Raw genomic sequence first — 20,063 nt, 5'->3', positions numbered from 1 at the left:
TTCCAGTTATCATCATTCTAGTGAGCAGGGAGATGGATTAAATGTGAGAAAAGGGGAGTTCTGTATTACTCACCTGGGGATAACTAAGAGTTGAATAAAAAGTAGAGCAAAAATTTGATTTACTCTCTCCCTTTCTTACTCTCTAGTGGACGTAGATGCCAGAGGATGTAGTGAATTGTATTAGTCAAGCATAAACCCCATTCCTTCTCAAGCCTAATTCCAGAGTATAAAGTAACACTTCTCTAAGCATGACTTCTCTTAAGAAGCAGAGATATTCAACTGTGTTAGAGAAGGACCTCATCCAAGATAATCCTGTATTAAACTTTAAAAATGGTCATGAAAACAGTGACAACCATGCTACTTGAGTGTAAAATATTTAAATACCGTTTTGACTGTTGCTGGGCCTGCAGATTTGAAATTTGGCAGAGTCCTCTGTGTTCAGTGCTGATCTATTTTGGGGTTTCCTCCAACTTGAGCAGAGCAAGGAAAATGTCACCACCTTCATCTGGGTTAATGTTGAGGAAATACTCTTATACGATGCAGCTCTGCTTGTTTTGTAAGGCCTTTTGAAAATATTATCTACACAAAAATTGTTTCCTATTGTTAAAAAAAAAAAAACACTAACCTTTCCTGTTAATGTTTTCCATTTTTCTGTCTAATGAGGATTTTAAGTTTCTAACAGCAGTTTCATCTAAAGCTTGGAGCTGACTTTGCCTTTTATAAAATGGAACGCGTAGTGAGTCAGCAAGGGAGGAAAAGCGCTAAGATTTCATCAATTTGTTGACCAATCTACGTGTACAGAGAAAGCATATGGAAACCTTAAAAGAAAGGAAAAAGCAGGAAAGTATTTTGCATTTTAATACACATACAAGTAAATGTTTGTCATGTTTCATTACTAAACCTCCAAACAATCCCTCAGAGATTTCTGCTACCTTTTTCCTAACACAAAGTTTTTGGACATAAGTCAACCTCATTTTAATTTTTCCTTTGGGTGGGCAAAATAACTGTGAAGCATTAGAGAAATACAAGTTAGGGAAAATTGTGTCATTTTTTCCAATGGAAATTAAATATGTTGTCAATGGTAAAGGATAAGCCTCAGAATGTCATGTTTTTCTGATCTGCTCCCAGTCTGGCTGGGGCTCACAGCCTCCTCCTCAGCCATCAATATGCAGAATTAGGAGTCCTTCCACTTCGTGCACAGGCCTTTTGAATTTCCTCCACCAGGCTGAATGCTAATGAAGAAGGTTTGCAGTGTCATCTGCCAGTGGCAAATCCCAGGATATATCTACCAGCAACCAGAATGGGAGGGTTAAATTGTCTTGAGCTAGGGACGTTCTAATTAGGAGAATACAACTAAAAGCTTGTCAAAATATATTCCTTTGAGTTAAAGCAAGTAAACTGTGATGTCTTGAAATGTATATATAATGGGTAATTTGCTGAGGTCAATTACTAGTCTGTTTTGCATTTGATCATTAGTCATTTATTACTATATAAAAAGACCAGTATTATTATTACTGAATCATTTATACTATTAATTTAATCATAAGAATAATAATTATATGTTAATTCAAGGATGGTATATTATAAAGTATGTATTTATTAAAAGATTAGTCATAATTATTTCAAATTGAAAAAGAATATTTCTTCATGATTCTCCCAGAAATATGCTTCAAGTAAAATATGCCTTTGATGTGACAAAGTGTTTAAAGGAAACATATTTTTTAATTTAATTTTGTTTATTTTTTATAGCGCAGGTTCTTATTAGTTATCTATTTTATACATATTAGTGTATATAAGTCAAACCCAGTCTCCCAATTCATCTCACCATCACCACCCACACCCACCCCTGCTTTCCCCACTGGGTGTCCATACGTTTGTTCTCTACATCTCTGTCTATTTCTGCCTTGCAAACCTGTTCATCTACACTGCTTTTCTAGATTCCACATATATGCATTAATATATGATATTTGTTTTTCTCTTCCTGACTTACTTCACTCTGTATCACAGTCTTTAGGTCCAACCACTTCTCTACAAATAATCCAATTTTGTTCCTTTTTATGGCTGAATAATGTTCCATTATATATATGTACCAAATCTTCTTTATCCATTCATCTGTCAATGGGCATTTAGGTTGCTTCCATGACCTATCTATTGTAAATAATGCTGCAATGAACATTGGGGTGCATGTGTCTTTTTGAATTATGGTTTTCTCTGGGTACATGCCCAGTAGTGGGATAGCTGGGTCATGTGGTAATTCTATTTTTAGTTTTTTAAGGAACCTCCATACTGTTCTCCATAGTGGCTGTACCAATTTATATTCCCACCAACAGGGCAAGAGGGTTCCCTTTTCTCCACACCCTCTCCAGCATTTGTTGTTTGTAGATTTTTGAATGATGACCATTCTGACCGGTGTGAGGTGATACCTCATTGTAGTTTTGATTTGCATTTCTCTAACAATTAGTGATGTTGAGCAGCCTTTCATGTGCCTCTTGGCCATCTGTATGCCTTCTTTGGAGAAATGTCTGTTTAGGTCTTCCGCCCATATTCTGATTGGGTTTTTTTTTTTTTTAATACTGAGCTGCATGAGCTGTTTATATATTTTGGAGATTAATCCTCTGTCCATTGATTTGTTTGCAAATATGTTCTCACATTCTGAAGGTTGTCTATTCATCTTATTTATAGGTTCCTTTGCTTTTCAAAAGCTTTTAAATTTCATTAGGTCCCATTTGTTTATTTTTGTTTTTATTTCCATTACTTTAGGAGGTGGGTCAAAGAAGATCTTGCTTTGATTAATGTAAAAAAAAAGTGTTTTTCCTATATTTTCCTCTAAGAGTTTTATGGTATACAGTCTTATATTTAGGCATTTAATACATTTTAAGTTTATTTTTATGTATGGTGTTAAGGAGTGCTCTAATTTCATTCTTTTACACGTAGCTGTCCAGTTTTCCCAGCACCACTTATTGAAGAGACTGTCTTTTCTCCATTGTATATCCTTGCCTCCTTTATCATAGACTAGTTGACCATAGGTGCATGGGTTTATCTCTGGGCTTTCTATCCTGTTCCTTTGATCTATATTTCTGTTTTTTGTGCCAGTACCATATTGTCTTGATTATTGTAGCTTTGTAGTATAGACTGAAGTCAGGGATTCTGATTCCTCCAGCTCTGTTTTTTTCCCTTAAGATTACTTTTGCTATTTGGGGTCTTTTGTGTCTCCATACAAATTTTAAGATATTTTGTTCAAGTTCTATAAAAAACTCTATTGGTAATTTGATCGGGATTGTGTTGAATCTGTAGATTGCTTTGGGTAGTATAGTAATTTTCACAATATTGATTCTTGCAATCCAAGAACATGGTACATTTCTCCATCTGTTTATGTCATCTTTGAATTTTTTCACCAGTGTCTTATAGTTTTCTGCATACAGGTCTTTTGTCTCCCTAGGTAGGTTGTTCCTAGGCATTTTATTTATTTATTTATTTTTTTTGCAAAGGTGAATAGGATTGTTCCCTTAATTTCTCTTTCTGATCTTTCATTGTTAGTGTATAGGAATGCAAGAGATTTCTGTGCATTAATTTTGTATCCTGCAACTTTACCAAATTCATTGATTAGCTCTAGTAGTTTTCTGGTGGCATCTTTAGGATTCTCTATGTATAGTATCATGTCATCTGCAAACAGTGACAGTTTTGCTTCTTCTTTTCCAAATTATATTCCTTTATTTCTTTTTCTTCTCTGATTGCCATGGCTAGGACTTCCAAAGCTATGTTGAATAATAATGGTGAGAATGGACATCTTTCTCTTGTTCCTGATTTTAGAGGAAATGCTTTCAGTTTTTCACCGTTGAGAATGATGTTTGCTGTGGGTTTGTCATATATGGGCTTTATTAGGCTGAGGTAGGTTCCCTCTATGCCCCCTTTCTGGAGAGTTTTTATCATAAATGGGTGTTGAATTTTGTCAAAAGCTTTTTCTGCACCTATTGAGATGATCATATGGTTTTTATTCTTCAATTTGTTAATATGGTGTATCACATTGATTGATTTGCATATATTGAAGAATCCTTGCATCCCTGGGATAAATCCCACTTGATCATGGTGTATAATCCTTTTAAAGTATTGTTGGGTTCTGTTTCCTAGTATTTTGTTGAGGATTTTTGCATCAATATTCATCAGTGATATTGGTCTGTGATTTTCTTTTTTTGTAGTATCTTTGTCTGGTTTTGGTATCAGGGTGATGGTGGACTTGCAGAATGAGTTTGGGAGTGTTTCTTCCTCTGCAACTTTTGGAAGAGTTTGAGAAGGATGGGTGTTAACTCTTCTCTAAATATTTGAAAGAATTCACCTATGAAGCCATCTGGTCTTGGACTTTTGTTTGTTGGAAGATTTTTAATCACAGTTTCAAGTTCAATACTTGTAATTGGTCTGTTTATATTTTCTACTTCTTCCTGGTTCAGTCTTGGAAGGTTATACCTTTCTAAGAATTTGTCCATTTCTTCCAGGTTGTCCATTTTATTGGCATAGGGTTGCTTGTAGTCATCTCTTATGATGTTTTGTATTTCTGTGGTGCCTATTGTAACTTTTCTTTTTTCATTTCTAATTTTATTGATTTGAGTCCTCTCCCTTTTTCTTGATGAGTGTGGCTAAAGGTTTATCAATTTTGTTTATCTTCTCAAAGAAGCAGCTTTTAGTTTTTTTGATCTTTGCTATTGTTTTCTTTGTTTCTATTTCATTTATTTCTGCTCTGATCTTTATGATTTCTTTCCTTCTAACTTTGGGTTTTGTTTGTTCTCCTTTCTCTACTTCCTTTAGGTGTAAGCTTAGATTGTTTATTTGAGATTTTTCTTGTTTCTTGAGGTAGGATTGTATTGTTATAAACTTCCCTCTTAGAACTGCTGTTGCTGCATCCCATAAGTTTTGTATCATCATGTTTTCATTGTCATTTGTCTCTAGGTATTTTTTGATTTCTTCTTTGATTTTTTCAGTGATCTCTTGGTTATTGAGTAATGTATTGTCTAGCCTCATGTGTTTGTGCTTTTATGTTTTTTTCCCTGTAATTTATTTCTAATCTCAGAGCTTTGTGGTCATAAAAGATGATTGATATGATTTCAATTTTCTGAAATTTTCTGAGGCTTGATTTGTTACCCAAGATGTGATCTATACTGGAGAATGTTCCATGTACACTTGAGAAGAAAGTGTAATCTGCTGTTTTTGGATGTAATGTCCTATAAATATCAATTAAATCTATCTGGTCTATTGTGTCATTTAAAGCTTGTGTTTCCTTATTTATTTTCTGTCTGGATGATCTAACCATTGGTGTAAGTGAGGTGTTAAAAATTCCCCACTATTATTGTGTTACTGTTGATTTCCTCTTTTATAGCTGTTAGCATTTGCCTTATGTAGTGAAGTGCTCTTATGTAAGGTGCATATATATTTATAATTATTATATCTTCTTCTTGGATTGATCCATTGATCATAATGTAGTCTCCTTCCTTGCCTCTTGTAAAGTTCTTTATTTAAAGTCTATTTTATGTGATATTAATATCACTACTCCAGCCTTCTTTGGATATCCATTTGCATGGAAATTCTTTTTCCATCCCCTCGCTTTCAGTCTATATGTGCCCCTAGGTCTGAAGTTGGTCTCTTGTAGACAGCATATATGTGTGTCTTGTTTTTGTATCCATTCAGCGAGCCTGTGCTTTTTTGTTGGAGCATTTACTCCATTCACATTTAAGGTAATTATCAATATGTATGTTCCTATTACCATTTGCTTAATTGTTTTGGGTTTATTTTTGTAGGTCCTTTTATTCTCTTGTGTTTCCCACTTAGAGAATTTCCTTTAGCATTTGTTGTATAGATGGCTTTGTGGTGCTGAATTCTCTTAGCTTTTGCTTTTCTGCAAAGCTTTTGATTTCTCCATCAAATTTAAATGAGATCCCTGCTGGGTAGAGTAATCTTCATTGTAAGTTCTTCCTTTTCTTCATTTTAAATATATCATGCCACTCCCTTCTGGCTTGTAGAGTTTCTGCTGAGAAATCTGCTGTTAACCTTATGGGGGTTTCCTTGTATGTTGTTTGTCATTTTTCCCTTGTTGCTTTTAATAATTTTTTTGTCTTTAATTTTTGTCAGTTTGATTACTATGTGTTTCAGCCTGTTTTTCCTTGGGTTTATCCTATATGGGACTCTCTGTACTTCCTAGATTTGGGTGGCTATTTCCTTCCCATGTTAGGGAGGTTTTCGACTATAATGTCTTCAAACATTTTCTTGGGTCCTTTCTCTGTCTCTTCTCCTTCTGGGACTCCTATAATGCTAATGTTGGTGGATTTAGTGTCCCAGAGGTCTCTTAGGCTGTCTTCATTTCTTTTCTTTTCTTTTTTTTTCTTTATTCTGTTCCACACAATGAATTCCACCATTCTGTCTTCCAGGTCATTTATCTGTTTTCTGCCTCAGTTATTCTGTTATTGATTCCTTCTAGTGTATTTTTCATTTCAGTTATTGTATTGTTCATTTGTGTTTGTTTGTTCTTTAATTCTTCTAGGTATTTGTTAAACATTTCTTGCATCTTCTTGATCTTTGCCTCCATTCTTTGTCCAAGGTCCTGGATCATCTTCACTATCATTATTCTGACTTCTTTTTCTGGAAGGTTGCCTATCTCCACTTCATTTAATTGTTTTTCTGGGGTTTTATCTTATTCCTTCATCTGGTACATAGCCCTCTGCCTTTTCATCTTGTGTATCTTTCTGTGGATGTGGTTTTCGTTCCGCAGGCTGCAAGATTGTAGTTATTCTTGCTTCTGCTCTCTGCCCTCTGGTGGATGAGGGTATCTAAGAGGCTTGTGCAAGCTTCCTTTTAGGAGGGACTGGTGATGGGTGGAGCTGGGTGTTGCTCTGTTGGGCAGAGCTCAGTAAAACTTTAATCCACTTGTCTGCTGATGGGTGGGGCTGAGTTCCCTCCCTGCTGGTTATTTGGCCTGAGGTGATCCAGCACTAGAGGCTACAAGCTCTTTGGTGAGACTAATGGTGGACTCTGGGAGGCCTCATGCCAAGGAGTACTTCCCAGAACTTCCACTGCCAGTGTCCTCGTCCCTGTGGTGAGCTACAGCCACCTCCTGCCTCTGCAGGAGACCCTTGAACACTAGCACGTAGGTCTGGTTCAGTCTCCTATGGGGTCACTGCTCCTTCCCCCTGGGTCCTCGTGCACACACTGTTTTGTGTGTGCCCACCAAGAGTGGAGTCTCTGTTTCCCCCAGTCCTGTCAAAATCCTGCAATCAAATCCCACAATCCTTCAAAGTCTGATTCTCTGGGAATTCCTGCTTCATTGCTGGACCCCCAGTTTGGAAGCCTGACATAGGGCTTAGAACCTTTACTCCAGTGGGTGGACTTCTGTGGTATAATTGTTCTCCCAGTGGTTGTGAGATTTGATTTTATTGTGATTGTGCCCCTCCTACCATCTCACTGTGGCTTCTCCTTCAGCTTCAGTTGTGAGGTATCTTTTTTGGTGAGTCCAGTGTCTTCCCGTCGAAGATTATTCAGCAGTTAGTTGTGATTCTGGTGGTCTCTCAAGAGGGAGTGAGTGCACATCCTTCTACTCCGCTATCTTGAACAAATCCTGAGAAACATTTTTTTTTAATTGAGGTATAATTGACAAGTAACCTTATATTAGTTTCAGGTGTACAACTTAACAATTTGATGTTTGTTTATATTATGGAATGATCACCACAATGAGTAGAGTTAACATCCATCACCATAAATAGTTACAAATTTTTTTTCTTGTGATAAGAACTTTTAAGATCTACTTTCTTAGCAATTTTCAAATAGGCAATACAGTATTATTAACTATTGTCACCATGCTGTACATTACATCTCCATGACTTATTTATTTTATAACTGGGAGTTGGTATCTTTTGACCCCTTTGCTCAGTTTTGCCCACCCCCCCTACCCCCTGCCTCTGGCAACCATCAATCTCTTCAGTGTAATTGTGATGCAGGAAGCATCTTAAGTGTTTTTTAAAATTATAAACTTGCTTGTTTAAGGTATTATACCCACATATTTTATATGCAAATTTATTCCCTGTCCTCATAAGTAGCAATGTAGTCTGGAAATTCTTGGTAGTGGAAATTAAAAATAAAGTAAAACCTGTTTTTTTTTTCCATTTCTATCTCTGATATTTTTTATACTTACTCCCTTCTACTTTTGATTCTTTCTTTGATGGCAGATTGTAGGATAACTTTTATGTAAGTGTTTTAGTTTTAGCTTTATTTAAGACAGAGTAAAATGTATAAATAATGATTTAGCTTAGAAATGGAACACAGCTTCAACAATAGTAAGACCTATGGCTTTTTTGTCCAAATTTTGTGGTATATTTTTAATGTGGTGTTCACAAAAGCAGTATAACCTGTAAAATACTAGATATTTATTAACATCTAATATATATTAGGCAATGTGTAGACAATGAACTTATAGGTGTAATAAGATGCAACGGAAAACAGACCTTGTTCCCTTTCAGTAAAACATTCTTTCCAACATTTGAGACATTTGCAAAGCACAATATGCTTATTAGAATAAAAGATATTATTTTAAGAAGAAATGCTGTGAATAAGGAAGCTCATAATGTACCAGCAATAGATTGATACACCAGAAGTTATTGATGGTGTAGCAGCTAACAAAAGTGATAATAAAAATCACTGGAAAAGATTATTTCAGTTGCCAAAAACAAATTGAGTATGACTCAAAAGAAGGAAAAATCTAATAATAAGTTCCATTAGGGTTTAAACTCCCAAAATATGATACCCCGTATGATTTACAGATGAACCAAAGGAAGGAGTAAGGATATTATCTGTCATTACATACAAGAAAGAAAAAGAAACTAGATTGGAAATGCATACAGGAAAGAAAAAGAAACTAGATTGGAAATGCTGTTCTGCCCTAGCATCAGGCCTGGTACACACATAAGTCTATTTAGGTGGGGAATGAAGGGAATTCATGAGGGATGTAGGCCTTGATTTTATAATTTAAAACTAAAATCAAGACCAATCTGAAACTATCTTAAAATATAAATAGAAAATTGTAGCACAGTTTTTCTTCAGCCAGCTAGTTGCTGAACTTTTTACTACTTTCGGGTGCTCAAACTTCAGTTCCCATGTCTATGCTCACAAAATGTTCCCATGCACATAAAAAAGGTAATTTCATGCCCAAATGGAATTTTCTGCTTGCATTTTGCATGTAGAATATTCATTTACATAAACAAATTCATGTTTTGAGGAAACACACTTTGTGAGTTCAACTTAGGTGTCAATGGATGAAAAATTTCCTGAATATCAGGTCTGGTTGGATGACTTGAGACAAACCTTTTGTTAGTTAGCCAGTCCCCTTCCCTAATCTGTTAAATGCTATTCATCAATTTTAGGCTTTATGAATCTCCCTAAATTCCTTCCATGTATGGTTCAATTAGTACATTGTACCATTGCCTTTTGCAAATTAGGACAAAACTAGAGACAAATTGAGAACAAAGGAGTAATGCTATTGTGATATTATGAACTGAAGATCATGTCTTTTAGGTAAAAATCTTGCCCCAAAGGACAGAAATTCCCATTTTAAAGAGAAGATGTGTTTAATAAGTTGTTAAAATACAGAGTTAAGAAAATGAATCAGAATATTAGATCTGTAAGAAACCTTGGCCTTTACTCTGTCTAATCCTTTTGATTTGCACAGATTGGCTGATGGTTAAACCACAAAATTTTCCTGTATATTTCCCTTCATCGTGTTCTCTCCATAGAACATAAAATTTGTAGGGGAGGAAACAGCTTCCCTCAACCCTCTTAAAGTTCCTGGCTGGACCTGCAAATTAAACTGACAAAGACAGATTAACAGGAAAGAAGCATACAGATTTATTTAATATAAATTTTATGTGACACAAGAGACCTCATAAGGAAATGAAGACCCAAAGAAACAGCTAGACCTGAGTCTTTTATGCTAGTTGTGGAGGAACATGGTAGGTTAAGGAGTATGAGGTAATCATAGTAAACTAGAGAAACTTAGCAAACCCTGTTAGTTAGGGTTCTTCTCAGCATCCTTTGTCTTCAGAGATAAGGATACTCCTTTCCTCTGGGTATAGGGAGGGCACTTTTATTGAGAGTTTTATGGCCTGTTTCAGGGAAGAAGGGTGGAGTAGGGGGAGGTCAGTGTGACCTTCTGCTTCTAACATTTTTCAAACTCCTTCAGCTTAAGATATTCAATACACCAAGATGCCATATTTTGTGGTAGCATGTCCTAAACCCCATAACATCCATTTATAATGGAAAAAAAAGTTTATCATATTGCCAAATATGGTGGGTGGATTAAAGTTCCTGCGACAAATGAGTGATCAAAGAAATGGGAAGGAGGGCATATCTCAGAATCAAGAAACTTGGTGATATATACTTAGGTATTTATACTAGTTTTTATGCATTTTTTGAAAAGACCATCTTGGACTCTGGGAACATTGTTTGTATGTTCAAATACAATTTAAAATTGTATTTGTCTTTTCAACTCTGTCCTTAATGTTGGTATGACAGTTCTTTTTATAATTTGCACAATTTCAGACTTGAAAAAAATATAATACCCTAAACTTTAATTCAAAAGATTATGAAAATGTTCACATGCACTCACTGCCTTAAAAATCCCCAAAATCCTTGAAGTAAAATATGACCCATTTATACTTTCCTTTGTCCACCTACCTTGGTGTTCTTGGCTAGAGCTGCTTAGCTACCTACCAATTCTTTCCTACCGGTAGCAAGCAGATCCTTCCCCAAAACAGTGTCATCTTTGCATGTTTTATGCCCCAGCTAACGCCTGTCCTCCTGTCCTCCATTTGACATCCCACTCATCTCAGGTGCCCTAACAGTCACATGTGGTTAGTAAGTAAATTGTTATTTTCAAATCAACACTGGTTTTTCATATGTTTGTAGATAGTTTCATTTTTCCCATTACAAGCTCAGGGGACCTCAAGATGTATTAGTTTTCCCCTCATTCTTAAAATACAGGTATATGAATCTTTAAAAATCTTTTTCTTGGGCTTTCTTAGAAATTGTTGTGAAGGAGTATATCTAAAATGCGATAAGTTAGACAGGAAGCAGGTACTCAGGCATTCCTTTTGCAAAACAGTGAACTGAATCTGGCTGCTGATCAAGTAAATCTAGTCTGCTGTGGTCTACACAGTGGGTGGTACTCAAGAGGTCAGCTAGCCTCTAGACATGGGCTCAGCCCCCTCCAGTTTCCAAAACACATCAACAGTGACCCTCATCAGGTCCATCCATTGCTACTTTGATGCCAAGCTTGGATTGTGTGAATCAAGACACTATAAGCATCTTTTTCTTCAGTGAGTGTTGGTTTGGAGAACTTCCCATTTCCTCTCTTCTCTCTTTTGGATCCTCACATACTGGTTGACGCCTAGCTCAGAACATTCTCAAGTGCATTTCCCTTCATCATATCTTCTCCATGGAAGCCAGATGCATCAAAGAGAAGATTCTGTTATAATGAAAAAAGTTGTTTAAAGGAGTTAAATCACCTGAGACCAGTGGCTGATCAAAGAGTTGGGAAGGAGGACACTTCTTAGGCCCCAAAACCCTAAACAATTGCTCCATCTTATGGACTCACAGTATGACAAGTTTTTGTGTTAAGATTGAATTTCATTTTGAAGACCCTGAAATAGTAAGAACAATGGTTTTCCAATAATTACCTTCTTTCTCTTTTCTTTTATAAAGATTTATGGTGTTTAGGAAGGTTGCATTAAAGTTGCAGATAATCTATGTATTTCCTCTCCTCCCCTCTCCTCTACTCTCAGCTTGTCTTCTTTTTTATTTCATCACATTTCTGCTGTATCTTTCTGGTCAAAGGGGATGATCTCCTTTCTGAGTGCTTAAGCTTTCTAAGCCCGTATATTCCTTTCCTTTTACCTCCTCTCTAAAAGGTTCTTCACTCTTTTCCTTCACAAAATACTTGATAGCTCATTAGATCCAGGCTCTAAACAACAAATAATCTTATTCCTTTAGAAATTTTATATCCCTTCTCTAGATGATGAAAAGAGTTTCCACACTGAATCTTGTAACACAGTGAAAAACATACAAAATCATCAGGAAGGAAGGGGAAAAAATTTGCATTCAATAAATCTGAAGATTTACATCCTTCTACATTCAGAAACTAGGTTTCTTGTTCTCTGAATTTAAATATAAGCTAGCTCTTTAGGAATTTTCTTCTATTTCAAAGCTAGAATGCTACTCTGATCTCTCATTAGTAAGTGGCATATTATTTTTTCAGCCTCTACTCTATTCAGTCCTGTTTATGAAGTTCTCTTATCTGAAGGGATCTTAGTGGTGTTCCCATTGTTACTACTCCATTTACAATAAAAAATAATCTTTTATTTTTTTAGAAGAATGAATAATCCAGCCTTTACACCACATTTCCCAGCAGTTTAGTTAAGAGATTGCCATTATGATGTAGAAAGCTGTTACCTCTTCCACTATTGACCAAGGACAGAAAGCTTCTTAAGGGCATCTTCATGTTGCCCTATTACTGTATGATTAGGCATACTTTATATTTGTTTTATGTTAACTATTGCACTGTATCATTTGTAAAGTATAATTCATCAAAAAGTATGCTGTTTTCACTTCCAAATAAACTCCTCTCCCTCCTCCCCTGCCCCCACATGCAAATACAGACTCAGAGACACACATATATTCTGTCTGTACTGACCTCAAAGCCATAACCACAGAGACACCCTTTATCAGGTGACAAAAAGAAAGAAAAAGCCTCTTGAGGCCTGAGTTTGCAAGCCTAAACTTAAAAGGTGACACTAATGCCATCAAAAGGAATATATTTTCTTACAGAAGGATCAGAGTGCAAGATATATCATCAAACGAAACTGGGCCCTCAAGTGTTCTTCATAGCTCATAATTGATTGGAATGGCAAATGGAGTAATTTGTAGGCAGCTAGCTTATGACACATTGTAATGAAGAAGCCATATGTAAAAGTATGTGGAATTAACAGGAGCAGTGTTACTCCTTCAGCATTTTAGATGAAAAACACATGCAGTTTTGAAACTTCAGATTTGCTATTTCAAAGACTGCAAGAGCGTCTGTTAGGTATTGTATGATCTCATCTCTAACACAGCACAAGCAGTCAGCTTTTCAGCATGTCAAACCATAACTAAGTAAGGAGCCAAAAAATGAGCAGGCAGGTCACTTTTCACCTCATTAGCACAGCAGGAGGGGGCTCTGGAAAACTAGATGCTAGCAGAAGCCAAGGGGCCTTGCTGGTATCTTTTTTGAATAACAGAGAAAGGACCCAGCTGTGTACTCCTTCTAACTCTGTACTTCTGTTCTTTCTCATATAACCCCTTCCCTTTTTTCTGACCTTTCATCAGTTTGACCCCTGTAGTGTTCATAAACCATCACAAATTTCTGTCTGTGGAATAATTTTTCTCTACTTTCCCACGTGGTAGATCTTGGTTTTAATACAATTGTATTCAATATGACATGAATACACAGTCTTTAATGTTCTTGACAAGATTGAAATTCAGGGTCCTTTGGACAAAAACATAGAGAAGATAATGGGAAAGCAGCTATCATTACATTCTATGAGCTGCTTCTTGCATTTGTAAAACTATCAAAAGTTTACTTTCTGTTCTGAAATTTGTTTTCTATTTCTTCATCTTTCATTTCCTTTATCAATCTTATCATCACAATGGTGACTCCTTCATCAGCCTCCATCAGCCTTAATTCCTGGGTGACTACAGTATTCAGATCACTTCTGCCAACCCACAATGGACAAAATATATATAATTTCTTTTTTAAGCCATTAAAATTTGGAATTATTTGTTACACAGCATAATGTAGCTGATCCTGAGTAAAAAATGAGCTAAGATGTATTGCACGAGGACATTGTACCAGGCAGTGTGCTAAATACTTTATAATCACTGTCGTGATTTCATAACAATGGTATGTGGAAGGTACTACACTCATCCTCCTTTCAGAGTGAGAAAACTAAAACTTGTATGTATTGTTTTCACACCTCTCTTGCGCCATCCCCAAATCCTTTTGCATCATCTCCTCTTCTAGCCACTGCCTCAGAAACCAATTCCAAGTCTACTTCTTCCTTCTTGCCCCAGGCTTCTCCTGCTCCACTGCATGGGGTGACCACAACTCTGCTCTGGGAAAGCACATAAACAGGCCCACATAAGCAGGATATGGACCAGTGAAGTCTGGTGGTATTAATGCCTGACCCAAGGGTCAGGAGACAACAGCAAGTGTACCCCTGACCTCCTTTTTTCCCATTGCAGACAGTCCTGAGACATAATACATAAGATTCCTCATAAAGGTCCTAAATTCAGTGTTGAATTTGATAAGACATTTTTTGAACTGGCTTTTTTTTCATTCTCTTTAACTCCCATTGTCCTGCATGCCTTTTCCCTCAGATCAGGTAACTAGGCAAAGTACTGGCATGTAAGCCTTTTTCTCAGACTCTACTTTGAGTAGAACCAAGAAAAAGACACTAAGTGATTCACCCAGGACACAAGGCTTCTGTGCAAATCTAGGATTAGTGAAGGGTAAAGGTGAAAAGCATACCCCTAATAACTATTAGGCACTGCCTTAGTGTATGTTGTTACAATTTTCATTTATTTTGTACCATGACAAGTCCATTAAGTAATTGGCTCCTCTTTGGCACTTGGTGTTTTCTCATATAATGATGACTTTATATGTGTTCTATTAATATGTATCATTCTTTCTTTTCCTTTTTTTTTTTTTTGAGTGAACACTTTCTTATTTCTTTATAAAACATCTTCCATGTTCTGACTTTTGAAAAAACAAACATTAGTCTACATTTTAGGCTTTAAATTTCCATTTTTAATGTTACCTACATAGCAGTATATTACCCATATGCTCTTCTAAAGACTTCCTATCTTGGGATTTCTACAAATAAATGTTTATAACACTCTATCTATAGAGACTAACATATTACAGTATACAGAAAACAAGATTGAGAATTTGCACCAAGAGAGGCCAATATGTAACTTAAAGTTTTCTGATAGTCCTATTAAAAGAAATAAATTGTAATAGTTGTAATTAATTTTATAATGTTTTATTTAATCCAATATATACAATATATCAAAAATATTATTTCAACAAATAATCAAGATAAATAATTATTATTGAAATGTTTTGCCTTTTTTTATTTTTTTATAATTTTTTTTGAAGATGTTGGGGGTAGGAGTTTGTTAATTAATTTATTTATTTTTGCTGTGTTGGGTCTTCGTTTCTGTGTGAGGGCTTTCTCTAGTTGTGGCAAGTGGGGGCCACTCCTCATCGCAGTGCACGGGCCTCTTACTGCTGTGGCCTCTCTCGTTGCGGAGCACAGGCTCCAGATGCGCAGGCTCAGTAGTTGTGGCTCATGGGCCCAGTTGCTCCACGGCATGTGGGATCCTCCCAGACCAGGGCTCAAACCCGTGTCCCCTGCATTGGCAGGCAGACTCTCAACCGCTGCGCCACCAGGGAAGCCCTGCCTTTTTTATACTAAGCCTGTGAAATCAGGTGTGAACTTTACATTTAACAGCACACCTCTATTTGGTCTCACTACATCTCAAGTCCTCAATAGCCACATGTGGACAGTGACCAGCACATGGGACAGTGCAACCAGCTCTAGAGCTTGCTATTTTTGCTTCTAACTTAATAATTCTTCCAGTCATAGTTTACTTTACCTGTTATATATGAGGATTTTTTGGTTCTAACTTCCTGAATATGTTTAATCATTTGGAGAAATATTTTTCAGATCAATTTTTTAGAACTTGATTTCCTCTGCTTCATTTACTATAAAGTGCCTAATGAAAACCTGTAGTTTACTTTATATCAAATGAATATTTGATGATTGTACAACTTCAGAGCCCAGTTGCAAGACAAATATATCAGACAATGCACATTGAGAGTTTAATCTTAGGATGGTCTGATTTAAAACATGTTCCAGAAGTATACTATGTTCATAAGCTGAAATTGTCTGTATTATTTAATGCCCCAAGCATTAATTTACTAAGATAGCCTAATGTCTAGGAAGAGGTACTAATACAGCCAATAAAATGTTTACAGAACAGTTCAATTTGAAGAATTACTTTATCAATTTTTTTAATCTTTTCTGAATCAGATTATTTGTCTGTAAAATTGGGATAATATAGTACCTACCTCGTAGGAACATTATAATAATTGATTAGCTAATACCTAGAGCCACTTAGAAATATGACTGGTACCTAAATAAGCCTTCAGTAAATGTTAGCTATCATTATTATTACAATTACTGTTTTATAAGAATTATTTTTCCTAAAATGAAAATGTGGTAATCCAACTATTTTGAGTAGTACTATAACTAACAGTATTACCATTTTGAGTATTGAGTATTAGAGGCATAATTTGTACATATAATAAGACTATGTATAGAAGCATATATGTAAATACATATATACTTGAGTATAAACCATACTTTTTTCTCCATCAGAAAAATATAAGGTGAAATTATAAGATAGCAAGAAGTAAATAATTCACAATTTTCCATCTTTTCCCATTTCCCTCTAAAGGAAAACATTTTCAACATTCTGATCTCAGTTTAATCTTTATTTCAATACATTATCCCTTCCCTGTTAACATATTTGGGTAATTTCAACTACTTACCTACTGTTGGCAAGTTTGTTAGAGAATGCTTATATTCTGGCAACTTTTCAGGAAGAGGTTTATGGCTGATCATTGAGTTGAAGTTATAATGGAACTTACCTTGTTAAATAAATAGACCACGTGTGATTTTATGTGTTCATAAATATCAGTGTGTCTTTTAAGGTAGTGGTGAATGGAGGGCAAAGAGAGTGGTAGAACTGCCATCTGTATGAACTATAGATTATCGGCACTCACAAGAAAAGCGGTAACTTTTCTTAAAAGGCAGTAAAGACCTAGACCTTGACATATTGTTTGATAGAATAGTTCAGCAATTTGTTGGCCCCAAATTTTTTACTATTTCTGATTGTATAGTTGGTGGAGAGGATAAAAGTTAGCAAGCTGGGAAAATGAAGCTTTTATGGTGTGTAGGAAAGATTATTTAATGCCACTGCAAGTAAATGGATAGCTGCTCTTACGCAGTTTAGGTACCACAAAGAAAGCAATTATTTTGACACTGGGTGGAGGATAGTTTAAACTGGGAAGTTACTCATAGCATCCATTATTCAATATTTTTTGGTGATGCATTCTTTTGTCCAAACCAATCATTATTCTTGTAATTATCCCAAGTGCTGTGCAAACTTCTCCTAGAATCAACTCACTGTGAAACATCACCTTAAATCGATAAGAAGAGCAGAATTCCCTGGAGTTTGGAGAGTTCTCCAAGGGTGCCCACTGGCTCCCCACCAAGAGTTTTAAGCTAAAATGTTCTGAAGTAGGACTTTCCCCTTGTTAAGATTTCTCTTGTAGTACTTTGAGCACTTTCTTATGTCTCTCACCTCACTTATCCCCATAGCCCAGGCTGCATGACAATATTCCCTTTTATTTGGCTCTGAATGGGAAAACATTAGGTTCCAGTAAGTATACCTGGAGCTGAAATAGTAAGGAGAATCCAGCACTTAAAAAAGGCCAAATCAAGCAAACCTTACTTCCTTTAAGTCGGCTGTCAAGATTATAAACATCATCTATGAATAAAGGTAGTATAGAAAATGTCCAAATGTGTTTTTTTTTTCTGATTTTAATAAGCATTGCTGAATGGCTAATATATGATATAGTTATTTGAGCTAATAGGTCACAACAATTTGTTGAAAGACGTACCTCCTCCTGTGCCTATCCACTCCACAGTCAAGAATAATGGTTCACTGAGTATTTTTACTGGAAAGAAGAGACATAATTATTGCTATTTACTGAAAATCTCCTGACAGACTGCCTTTTGAGAGAATCTACAACAGTTAAAAATTAATCATGTAGTCTGCATATGAGCATGTTTACTAGTTTATAATCAATTTAATTTTGCAGCAGTGCCAGGCAATGCTTTGAAATGTTTTTTTACAGAGGATCCAGATGTACATAAGGCACCAAAAGTGTATTGTCAGGTGCCTGACTCCAACTCGCTTTTCTCCCCAGGAATCTTCAATTATAATGTTTTATTTCACAAAATCACCCCACATTTCTTTTTGTATGCTAAAAGAAATAGAATAGAGCATCAAATTATGTTACACAGCAGAGCTTGAGTAACAGACCAAAAAGGAAAAAGGAAAGGAAAAAAAAAAAAAACAACTAAGGAAATAGAAATAAAGCATTTGCCAACTGCCAGGACAAATTAAATCATCTTACAGTATGCAACAATGACGATTGCCCTTGAACTACAGCACATTGCTAAAGGAAGATAGAAGGGTATGAAGCTTTAATAGTCAATGAAGGGATTTAAATACCTTATCCTCTCCATTTTCTGAGATGATGGCATGTGGGAAAAAGAAGTGCATGTAATGAGTCTCACAAATGATTCAAATTGCCTTTGGTAAAATATAATGTGACACAGACTATGGTTTGATTACCTTTTTGTTTCTGTTTATTGTTTGTTTGGTTGATTTTGTTTTAGTACAGAATTTCATCTTGCTTTTGTCATTGGTTTATAAATGATGGGTTGAGGATCTTAAAAATTGTGTGACTAATTCCCCACATTAAGTGGGAATCTGAAAGAACCCAGGGAAGACTTTTAAATACCCGAGGACAAATCAGAGCCCATTATAAGGAAGAACCCATGGCTCTTACAAATGAACTGAGTTCCAGGATTCTGGAAATCCAATAGAATTTCCTCTGTTCCTATAGTTTTGAACTAATCTAAAAAAATGTGTGAGGGATTGGGTTCTGATCCTCAAAACAATGGCATAATAATCTTCCTAGAATGAGTGTGGTGAGCTCTTTCTAATCACGTATAAAGATAAGTCGGAATTCTTTATTAATGCATGTAAAACCACCACTAAAAAATAATTTATCTATATTTCCTTATATGTAAAATTTTAGGATGGAAAATTCATTTCAAACTGACTTACAGTTATCTATAAATGTTGCATCTCTGTGTAGTCAAACTCCTACATTCCTCCATTTTTCTTTGGGACTTCTTAAATTAGATGACTTCTGGGAAATATTCTTGTTCAGTACTTACTGATGTAAGAGGCTTAGTATTTAAAAGTTGCTATATCATGTATTGTGTTCAAAGAAAGCCAATGTTCTGTATAGTAGGGAAAGTGAGTAAATATACTCTAAATACTCAGAATATAATTCTGAGTTTGAGACTGCCTAGGGCAAGCTACTGTAGATTGAAAGTCAGTTGAGTGCTAGGAGCATATCATCTTTATATTGTATCTTAAAACCATCTCAGTACCTAGCATGTAATTGGGAATCTACATGAGATTGTTTACTTGCAGTAGTAAGATCAACAATAAAACACTCCCTGTGGTGCTGGAATATCAACCCAAGGAGCAAAGAACAGTATTGAGTGATCTGGAGTAGACAATGGTTAAAAGTATAGTCAATGAAATTTTCAGCTGTAAAGCCTCAAGCCTTCTAGAGGATCTCTGCCTCTGGGTTAAGATTCAGGAGGTGGAATCCAGTCCAGAGTAGAGATGGGTTTGCTAACAAAAGCAAAGTAACCTATGCCCTGAAAGTTTGAGGCTGGTTAACAAAATGGAGAGATGAAACAAATGCCTAGTTATCACCATCAGAGAACAAATCTCAACTTGAATTCCTGGCAAGGCTGTTGAAGATGAATCTCACAGCACTGAGCTGGAGAGATCTTTATTGCTCCTTGCGATGGTTTACCCTCCACAATGGAGGTGCAGGGCAGAAATGCAGAATAAGCAGCTTCTAAGATGATATGGAAATCAGGTATCAATTTTCAAAGACATTTTGATGTATGTCTATTTTCACTAGATTAATTAATGTATGGGTTTTCTTTTTTTTTTTTTAATCTATAAGATGAGAATGTAACTGCACTTTATGGTGCTGCTGTGAGAATTCAATGAGGTAATGTAAATGAAAGCATAGCTCCCTAGTGTCTGTTACA

The sequence above is a fragment of the Leucopleurus acutus genome (assembly GCF_964270905.1).
Source record: "Leucopleurus acutus genome assembly, chromosome: 5".
Lineage (NCBI taxonomy): Eukaryota > Metazoa > Chordata > Mammalia > Artiodactyla > Delphinidae > Leucopleurus > Leucopleurus acutus.
Note: the sequence above shows the minus strand (reverse complement) of the source record.